This window comes from Chaetodon trifascialis, chromosome 14, assembly GCF_039877785.1.
Source record: "Chaetodon trifascialis isolate fChaTrf1 chromosome 14, fChaTrf1.hap1, whole genome shotgun sequence".
Taxonomy (NCBI): Eukaryota; Metazoa; Chordata; class Actinopteri; order Chaetodontiformes; family Chaetodontidae; genus Chaetodon; species Chaetodon trifascialis.
The window spans coordinates 11,817,374-11,828,253 of record NC_092069.1 but is presented as its reverse complement, the minus strand read 5'-3'; positions in this window follow the sequence as shown (position 1 = coordinate 11,828,253).

The following is a 10,880-nucleotide window of genomic DNA, read 5'->3' as shown; positions in this document are numbered from 1 at the left end:
GATGCACCTTTAATGCTGCACCACGCTATCACTACTACTACATTCATATTAAACAGCACTGACAACGCTAACCGTTAGCATCGCGGCTAGCGCGATTAGCGATCTTTTTTAAAGACATCCTAAACAGATTACAGTGATACAGTCTGCACCACGGTAGTGTAAAACATTTGGCATCAGTACCATAACCCCGATTGTTTTTTTTACCGGAGCTCACAACAAGAGGACCAACAAGACAGATGCGGCTCCTCACGTTCACTTTCACACACAAAATCAGTTCCTGATAAACAAACGAATTATTAGCAATTGATATGAGGATATCAACCATGAATTTTCCTGTAAAATAACAATAAAATGCTGGCAGCAGAAACACCAGCCTTACAATGTAAGGCTTACATTGTAACTCTACAACCATCATACTTTTCAACGATATCACAGTCTATTACAGTAAAAATGAATGCAGTATATTTCTGTGATTGTTTGTATATTACACTAATATTCTGCTCATGGGGTTACTTGAAATCCCTACTGCTTATAGTAGACATGCATAATTAATAGGCAATAATTCAATTACTCAGCTTGAAATATTTAAAACATCAAACTTCAATGCAATTAACATGTGAACTTCATTGTTCTGTGAGCTTCAAAACATGCAATATTTTTAAGAATGTGCAGACACAAGGAAACAAGGCCGAAGAGTGTCTGATAGAAATGACAGCAATAAACTCCTGAGACATAAATTTGAAGTTTTCTCCTTCCAAATTATTGCTAGAAGTGATTTATCGTACCATCTTGAAGTTGACCTCTGAACAATCAACTTGTACGATGAAAATAAGTGTTTAACCTATAAAGAATCCTCTGAGGGACACTCATGTTTTCTAGGTGTGCTTCAATGCATTCTCTGCTTTCTATGATAATATCAAGAAAACCCCTCTGACAATATGCATCATTAGCAGCATCACTGTTCTGTTAGGAACATGTTGAAAATGTGTATGGAAACCATTTTGGAAGAAGAAGAACATTATTAAAACCTTAAAATAATCCTGTGAGGTAGGTTTGTGTTTTACCTCTAAAAACAGAGCCGTGAGGAAGGTGCATGCTTAGCTTCAGGGAGAGGAATGCACCCTGGACTTCCACTAGAAGTCCCACTCAAAGTTGATGAGGTTCTTCAGTAGTGTGGAGATGTGTGTATCGACGGTGGCGGACTTCTTCTGGACCATCACAAGCATCTACCAAACTAAGACTATCAAGATTCCTCATGGAGATTCAATATTCTCTGCTAACTCACTAGATTAAGATGGCTAACAGCCTCACAGACCTACTGTCACAATTTCTTGCTCTAGTTCCATTTTGTTTATTTTATATCTTTTTGAAGCTGGATTTCTACATACGTCAACACAGCACTCAATCTAACTGGTTAAACTGTAACATGAAACAACATACACTTGAAAGCAATTTTCAATGACGTAAGTTCAGATTTATTTTCATTATTTTTTTTGTATTATTTATTTCTTATTGTTTTTGTGGTTTACATGATTTAAAATTTTGACTTATTATTTAGAATCTATTCTCTATTCTTTATTGTCCAAATTGATTGTCTATTTCTTATTACTGTTTTGGTTTTGGTGTAGTTGTAAATTTCAAGTCTTGATTTCAAGTGACTTGATGTTAATTTTTTTTGAATAGTTAAGTGGGAGAAAACTGGAGCACCCAGAGTAAACCCATACACACATGAGGAGAATATGCAATGGTTGATCATCCTACATTCTCCATCTTACGAGAGCGGTCCATAATGTGGGGTTCCCGTCGGGTGGAGGTTTAGGTTTTAAAGTTTGAGGCAGTGTGATCCCACCAACAGATGTGTAAACGTTAGCAGTTTCACGAACTCCTCTGTTCCTTTTCATTGCAGCTGGCGTGCCTGTGAGAGGAATATTCCGAGGTTGAGGTCTGCCAGATGTGTAACTCTTCTCCTCAGTTTTAGGCAATCTTCCTCTGGATCCATTCTTTGCACCTGGGGTGCCATTTCGGGGAGTATCCGGAGGATGAGGCCTGCCAAGTCTGGGATCTGCAAGGATGCGGCTGAGACCATCTTCAGTGGTAGTGTTTGCATCCTTGGTAGCTGGGGCGTATTTGGGTGGTTTGGGGATGGGTGGGAGGTGGATGGATGCCAAGCTGCCGTGATGGCGTTCTCTTGTCTTCCTGAGGTCCTCAGAGGCCTTGTGGAGTATAGGCTGAGTATGCTGTCGGAAGTCGTGGTCCCACTCATCATTCTTTTTAAGCCTCGCTGCAGCGTCATAATCCTCAGGTTTCTGCCGCTGGAGGCGGGCATGAATGGCAGCTCTGCGGGAGGCATTGACCTGCTCATTATGCATGATGAATGCTTTCCTCTGCTGAGCCTTCAGTCTCATCTCTGCGGCGAATGCCTCTGCATTCCGTTCGTCATCCAGACGCTGCTCCATTTTCATTTGATGCTTCTCACGTTCCTTTTGCCGTGCGTTCAAGGCCTGTTTTTCAAGATTCCTTGCAGCATCATTGAGCACTTGGACTTCAGACTCAAACCTCCTAATCTTGCCTTCGTTGTGACACTTTTCAAACATGTTCATGACAACAGGTGACTGCCTGTCTGTCTCACATTCCACCTCCTCTGCAGCAAGAGGAGGATCAGTACTGCGACGTCCGCGACCTGCACTGATGTAACTGAGAAAATCTTCATGGGTAGGATTTAAAGTTTGAGGCAGTACGTATCCACCAACAGATATGTAAACGTTAGAGGTTTCAGGAACTGTACTGTCACTATTCATGGCAGCTGGGGTGTCTGTGACAGGCAAATTCGGTGGATGAGGCCTGTCAAGTCTGGGATCTGCAAGGATGCGGCTGAGACCATCTTCAGTGGTAGTGTTTGCATCCTTGGTAGCTGGGGCGTATTTGGGTGGTTTGGGGATGGGTGGGAGGTGGATGGATGCCAAGCTGCCGTGATGGCGTTCCCTTGTCTTCCTCAGGTCCTCAGAGGCCTCGTGGAGTATATGCTGAGTATGCTGTCGGAAGTCGTGGTCCCACTCATCATTCTTTTTAAGCCTCGCTGCAGCGTCATAATCCTCAGGTTTCCGCCGCTGGAGGCGGGCATGAATGGCAGCTCTGCGGGAGGCATTGACCTGCTCATTATGCATGATGAATGCTTTCCTCTGCTGAGCCTTCAGTCTCATCTCTGCGGTGAATGCCTCTGCATTCCGTTCGTCATCCAGACGCTGCTCCATTTTCATTTGATGCTTCTCAAGTTCCTTTTGCCGTGCGTTCAAGGCCTGTTTTTCAAGATTCCTTGCAGCATCATTGAGCACTTGGACTTCAGACTCAAACCTCCTAATCTTGCCTTCATTGTGACACTTTTCAAACATGTTCATGACAACAGGTGACTGCCTGTCTGTCTCACATTCCACCTCCTCTGCAGCAAGAGGAGGATCAGTACTGCGACGTCCGCGACCTGCACTGATGTAACTGAGAAAATCTTCATGGGTAGGATTTAAAGTTTGAGGCAGTACGTATCCACCAACAGATATGTAAACGTTGGAAGTTTCACAAGGTGTGCTGTCTCTGTTCATGGTGGCTGGGGCGTATTCAGGCGGTTTGGAGATGGGTGGGAGGCGGATGGAACTCGTTGGCCTTTCTTGCTGCATCTCCTTGCGAGCCTTGAGAAGGTTGCTCTGTCTGGAGTGGCGCAGAGTATCTCTGTCATTCTGTCTGTAGTATTCTGCCATTGGATTGTTTGTGTATAAGCTAGTAGGTGATGAAATGTCTCTCTCTAACTCGATTTCTCTCTATAGTGTGGCACTGGTACTCTGAGAATGCTTTTTTAGCAAATTAACATCAAAGCAAACATAATCGCCTTTGGTCTTGAGCTCTTTTATTTGGCCTTTGATCTTGAGCGATTATTTTTCAATGCTGAGACGTCGTCCTGTGACGTCATCACATGACGTCACGCTTGGTGTGGGCAGCGAAACTGGCCGAAAAATGCCGGGAAGAAATGATTCGTTAAGCCTCTGTGATCGGAGGAGCCGCGTCCTATAATGGTGGAAATGGTGCAACATCAGCCATTGTTTTAAATCAGTGGTGAAAGATTTGAAGTAACGGCTACAAACAGCACGGCTAACAATTGTTAAATCGGCGTTAACTGATGGAAATCTCATACAGATAGCATATACTTGTTCAGATTTTATTATTGACCTTATTCTTTTATTGTTTAGGAATTTACTCTGTTCCAAGATGCTTTTCAAATCTGTGGTGATGCTATATCTTTGCATTATAGTGAAAGATATCTAAAATCTGGTCCACCTTATCGACATGAATGATTTTCAATGTTTCTGGTCATTTACGACTACAGTAGTGTCCGTCCCATGTTGGAATTACAATTTAAAATTTAAAAGATTATTCGGAAAAACTCTCATGTGCCTGTGCCGATGCTGACATGCACATCCGTGGAGCTGATGAGGAGCGACGCAGAGGCAGCTGTAGAGAGCCGCTGAGGATACGATGTTACCAGGCTTCAGAGTTCCTACCCGACTCAAAGGGCAGCTGCATGACCTCCTGCAGAAACAACCTGCTGTGTTGGGAGTAAGAAACTGGCTTTGTTTGTGTACTCTGATTGTGCTTTTAGTGTAAGAAAATCGTGGCACTTCTTTCTGCGTATTAAATTAGCGTTTGTAGCCCCGAATTTTAAGACTCAAAATTGATATGACCCCAGGAGAGCGTGCCACATTTTGTGAAAGCAGAGGACTCCAAACAGATTCCATTGAAATGATGGTATTAGAAATAGCCGGGTCCGGAGAAGACGACAGAGGACGCAGACTAATATGTCGGATATTATCTTATCATGGTTGAATTTTGCGCACGAGGCTACGCGCTGTTGCTTTGTTTGACCTTTGTTTTTATGTCACAATATGAAAACTACAATTTCAGAAATTTCCCTAAGGAGGAGCTCATGCCCCTCACGGCTGCGTATGGATTGGCTTTGGACTATTACGCAGCAGAGAGGTGGACGTAATCGATCCATTATTTGGAATTGAGTTTGCGCTTGCGCCGGCTTCTTAGGGACAGCGTGAGATACTGCATGCTGCACTGTAGCAGCAGCAGCACACATGAAGAACCGTCCTTGTGTGTGTGTGTGTGTGTGTGTGTGTGTGTGTGTGTGTGTGTGTGTGTGTGTGTGTGTGTGTGTGTGTGTGTGTGTGTGTGTCGGGTCAGATCCCGATCCCAGATCAAGCCTTTAATTCAAGCTGACTTGGCCCAGCTGTTACCAACATTATTATCATCAGTGTGTGTCCGGATCCAGCCCAGGTTGTTGATATTATTATTAGTGTGTCCCGGGTCAGATCCCGGGTCGGATCCCGGCCCGGGTTGTTGTTGTTATTATTGTTACTATTATCTTCATTAGTGTGCGTCTCTCTGTGCGGCCTGGTACCAAATGGCCCACGGACCGGTACCAATGCTGTACAGTGTGTTCTGTGTAGAATTTAAATAATTTTAGATTTAAAAACATTTGTCAGGGGCGATGATGAAGATACTGGTATGATGTATTGATATAAGGTGTCCTTAAACAGAGTGTCTCACCTTGAAGTGCGCAAAGTGCAGATACACGTAGGGGGACCTTGTTCTGAAGTCCTCCAGGATCTGTCTGCTGGGGACAGGGAACTGCAGCGCGGGGAAGTGCGCCCTGCACTTCTTGTGACAGGACGCTCTCATCAAAACGTACCAGTAGACGCGGAGATCCCGGTTTCCTGCAAAGGACGGTTCTTCATGTGTGCTGCTGCTGCTACAGTGCAGCATGCAGTATCTCACGCTGTCCCTAAGAAGCCGGTGCAAGCGCAAACTCAATTCCAAATAATGGATCGATTACGTCCACCTCTCTGCTGCGTAATAGTCCAAAGCCAATCCATACGCAGCCGTGAGGGGCATGAGCTCCTCCTTAGGGAAATTTCTGAAATTGTAGTTTTCATATTGTGACATAAAAACAAAGGTCAAACAAAGCAACAGCGCGTAGCCTCGTGCGCAAAATTCAACCATGATAAGATAATATCCGACATATTACTTTGCTTCCTCTGTCGTCTTCTCCGGACCCGGCTATTTCTAATACCATCATTTCAATGGAATCTGTTTGGAGTCCTCTGCTTTCACAAAATGTGGCACGCTCTCCTGGGGTCATATCAATTTTGAGTCTTAAAATTCGGGGCTACAAACGCTAATTTAATACGCAGAAAGAAGTGCCACGATTTTCTTACACTAAAAGCACAATCAGAGTACACAAACAAAGCCAGTTTCTTGCTCCCAACACAGCAGGTTGTTTCTGCAGGAGGTCATGCAGCTGCCCTTTGAGTCGGGTAGGAACTCTGAAGCCTGGTAACATCGTATCCTCAGCGGCTCTCTACAGCTGCCTCTGCGTCGCTCCTCATCAGCTCCACGGATGTGCATGTCAGCATCGGCACAGGCACATGAGAGTTTTTCCGAATAATCTTTTAAATTTTAAATTGTAATTCCAACATGGGACGGACACTACTGTAGTCGTAAATGACCAGAAACATTGAAAATCATTCATGTCGATAAGGTGGACCAGATTTTAGATATCTTTCACTATAATGCAAAGATATAGCATCACCGCAGATTTGAAAAGCATCTTGGAACAGAGTAAATTCCTAAACAATAAAAGAATAAGGTCAATAATAAAATCTGAACAAGTATATGCTATCTGTATGAGATTTCCATCAGTTAACGCCGATTTAACAATTGTTAGCCGTGCTGTTTGTAGCCGTTACTTCAAATCTTTCACCACTGATTTAAAACAATGGCTGATGTTGCACCATTTCCACCATTATAGGACGCGGCTCCTCCGATCACAGAGGCTTAACGAATCATTTCTTCCCGGCATTTTTCGGCCAGTTTCGCTGCCCACACCAAGCGTGACGTCATGTGATGACGTCACAGGACGACGTCTCAGCATTGAAAAATAATCGCTCAAGATCAAAGGCCAAATAAAAGAGCTCAAGACCAAAGGCGATTATGTTTGCTTTGATGTTAATTTGCTAAAAAAGCATTCTCAGAGTACCAGTGCCACACAATAGAGAGAAATCGAGTTAGAGAGAGACATTTCATCACCTACTAGCTTATACACAAACAATCCAATGGCAGAATACTACAGACAGAATGACAGAGATACTCTGCGCCACTCCAGACAGAGCAACCTTCTCAAGGCTCGCAAGGAGATGCAGCAAGAAAGGCCAACGAGTTCCATCCGCCTCCCACCCATCTCCAAACCGCCTGAATACGCCCCAGCCACCATGAACAGAGACAGCACACCTTGTGAAACTTCCAACGTTTACATATCTGTTGGTGGATACGTACTGCCTCAAACTTTAAATCGTACCCATGAAGATTTTCTCAGTTACATCAGTGCAGGTCGCGGACGTCGCAGTACTGATCCTCCTCTTGCTGCAGAGGAGGTGGAATGTGAGACAGACAGGCAGTCACCTGTTGTCATGAACATGTTTGAAAAGTGTCACAATGAAGGCAAGATTAGGAGGTTTGAGTCTGAAGTCCAAGTGCTCAATGATGCTGCAAGGAATCTTGAAAAACAGGCCTTGAACGCACGGCAAAAGGAACTTGAGAAGCATCAAATGAAAATGGAGCAGCGTCTGGATGACGAACGGAATGCAGAGGCATTCGCCGCAGAGATGAGACTGAAGGCTCAGCAGAGGAAAGCATTCATCATGCATAATGAGCAGGTCAATGCCTCCCGCAGAGCTGCCATTCATGCCCGCCTCCAGCGGCGGAAACCTGAGGATTATGACGCTGCAGCGAGGCTTAAAAAGAATGATGAGTGGGACCACGACTTCCGACAGCATACTCAGCATATACTCCACGAGGCATCTGAGGACCTGAGGAAGACAAGGGAACGCCATCACGGCAGCTTGGCATCCATCCACCTCCCACCCATCCCCAAACCACCCAAATACGCCCCAGCTACCAAGGATGCAAACACTACCACTGAAGATGGTCTCAGCCGCATCCTTGCAGATCCCAGACTTGACAGGCCTCATCCACCGAATTTGCCTGTCACAGACACCCCAGCTGCCATGAATAGTGACAGTACAGTTCCTGAAACCTCTAACGTTTACATATCTGTTGGTGGATACGTACTGCCTCAAACTTTAAATCCTACCCATGAAGATTTTCTCAGTTACATCAGTGCAGGTCGCGGACGTTGCAGTACTGATCCTCCTCTTGCTGCAGAGGAGGTGGAATGTGAGACAGACAGGCAGTCACCTGTTGTCATGAACATGTTTGAAAAGTGTCACAACGAAGGCAAGATTAGGAGGTTTGAGTCTGAAGTCCAAGTGCTCAATGATGCTGCAAGGAATCTTGAACAACAGGCCTTGAACGCACGGCAAAAGGAACGTGAGAAGCATCAAATGAAAATGGAGCAGCGTCTGGATGACGAACGGAATGCAGAGGCATTCGCCGCAGAGATGAGACTGAAGGCTCAGCAGAGGAAAGCATTCATCATGCATAATGAGCAGGTCAATGCCTCCCGCAGAGCTGCCATTCATGCCCGCCTCCAGCGGCAGAAACCTGAGGATTATGACGCTGCAGCGAGGCTTAAAAAGAATGATGAGTGGGACCACGACTTCCGACAGCATACTCAGCCTATACTCCACAAGGCCTCTGAGGACCTCAGGAAGACAAGAGAACGCCATCACGGCAGCTTGGCATCCATCCACCTCCCACCCATCCCCAAACCACCCAAATACGCCCCAGCTACCAAGGATGCAAACACTACCACTGAAGATGGTCTCAGCCGCATCCTTGCAGATCCCAGACTTGGCAGGCCTCATCCTCCGGATACTCCCCGAAATGGCACCCCAGGTGCAAAGAATGGATCCAGAGGAAGATTGCCTAAAACTGAGGAGAAGAGTTACACATCTGGCAGACCTCAACCTCGGAATATTCCTCTCACAGGCACGCCAGCTGCAATGAAAAGGAACAGAGGAGTTCGTGAAACTGCTAACGTTTACACATCTGTTGGTGGGATCACACTGCCTCAAACTTTAAAACCTAAACCTCCACCCGACGGGAACCCCACATTATGGACCGCTCTCGTAAGATGGAGAATGTAGGATGATCAACCATTGCATATTCTCCTCATGTGTGTATGGGTTTACTCTGGGTGCTCCAGTTTTCTCCCACTTAACTATTCAAAAAAAATTAACATCAAGTCACTTGAAATCAAGACTTGAAATTTACAACTACACCAAAACCAAAACAGTAATAAGAAATAGACAATCAATTTGGACAATAAAGAATAGAGAATAGATTCTAAATAATAAGTCAAAATTTTAAATCATGTAAACCACAAAAACAATAAGAAATAAATAATACAAAAAAAATAATGAAAATAAATCTGAACTTACGTCATTGAAAATTGCTTTCAAGTGTATGTTGTTTCATGTTACAGTTTAACCAGTTAGATTGAGTGCTGTGTTGACGTATGTAGAAATCCAGCTTCAAAAAGATATAAAATAAACAAAATGGAACTAGAGCAAGAAATTGTGACAGTAGGTCTGTGAGGCTGTTAGCCATCTTAATCTAGTGAGTTAGCAGAGAATATTGAATCTCCATGAGGAATCTTGATAGTCTTAGTTTGGTAGATGCTTGTGATGGTCCAGAAGAAGTCCGCCACCGTCGATACACACATCTCCACACTACTGAAGAACCTCATCAACTTTGAGTGGGACTTCTAGTGGAAGTCCAGGGTGCATTCCTCTCCCTGAAGCTAAGCATGCACCTTCCTCACGGCTCTGTTTTTAGAGGTAAAACACAAACCTACCTCACAGGATTATTTTAAGGTTTTAATAATGTTCTTCTTCTTCCAAAATGGTTTCCATACACATTTTCAACATGTTCCTAACAGAACAGTGATGCTGCTAATGATGCATATTGTCAGAGGGGTTTTCTTGATATTATCATAGAAAGCAGAGAATGCATTGAAGCACACCTAGAAAACATGAGTGTCCCTCAGAGGATTCTTTATAGGTTAAACACTTATTTTCATCGTACAAGTTGATTGTTCAGAGGTCAACTTCAAGATGGTACGATAAATCACTTCTAGCAATAATTTGGAAGGAGAAAACTTCAAATTTATGTCTCAGGAGTTTATTGCTGTCATTTCTATCAGACACTCTTCGGCCTTGTTTCCTTGTGTCTGCACATTCTTAAAAATATTGCATGTTTTGAAGCTCACAGAACAATGAAGTTCACATGTTAATTGCATTGAAGTTTGATGTTTTAAATATTTCAAGCTGAGTAATTGAATTATTGCCTATTAATTATGCATGTCTACTATAAGCAGTAGGGATTTCAAGTAACCCCATGAGCAGAATATTAGTGTAATATACAAACAATCACAGAAATATACTGCATTCATTTTTACTGTAATAGACTGTGATATCGTTGAAAAGTATGATGGTTGTAGAGTTACAATGTAAGCCTTACATTGTAAGGCTGGTGTTTCTGCTGCCAGCATTTTATTGTTATTTTACAGGAAAATTCATGGTTGATATCCTCATATCAATTGCTAATAATTCGTTTGTTTATCAGGAACTGATTTTGTGTGTGAAAGTGAACGTGAGGAGCCGCATCTGTCTTGTTGGTCCTCTTGTTGTGAGCTCCGGTAAAAAAAACAATCGGGGTTATGGTACTGATGCCAAATGTTTTACACTACCGTGGTGCAGACTGTATCACTGTAATCTGTTTAGGATGTCTTTAAAAAAGATCGCTAATCGCGCTAGCCGCGATGCTAACGGTTAGCGTTGTCAGTGCTGTTTAATATGAATGTAGTAGTA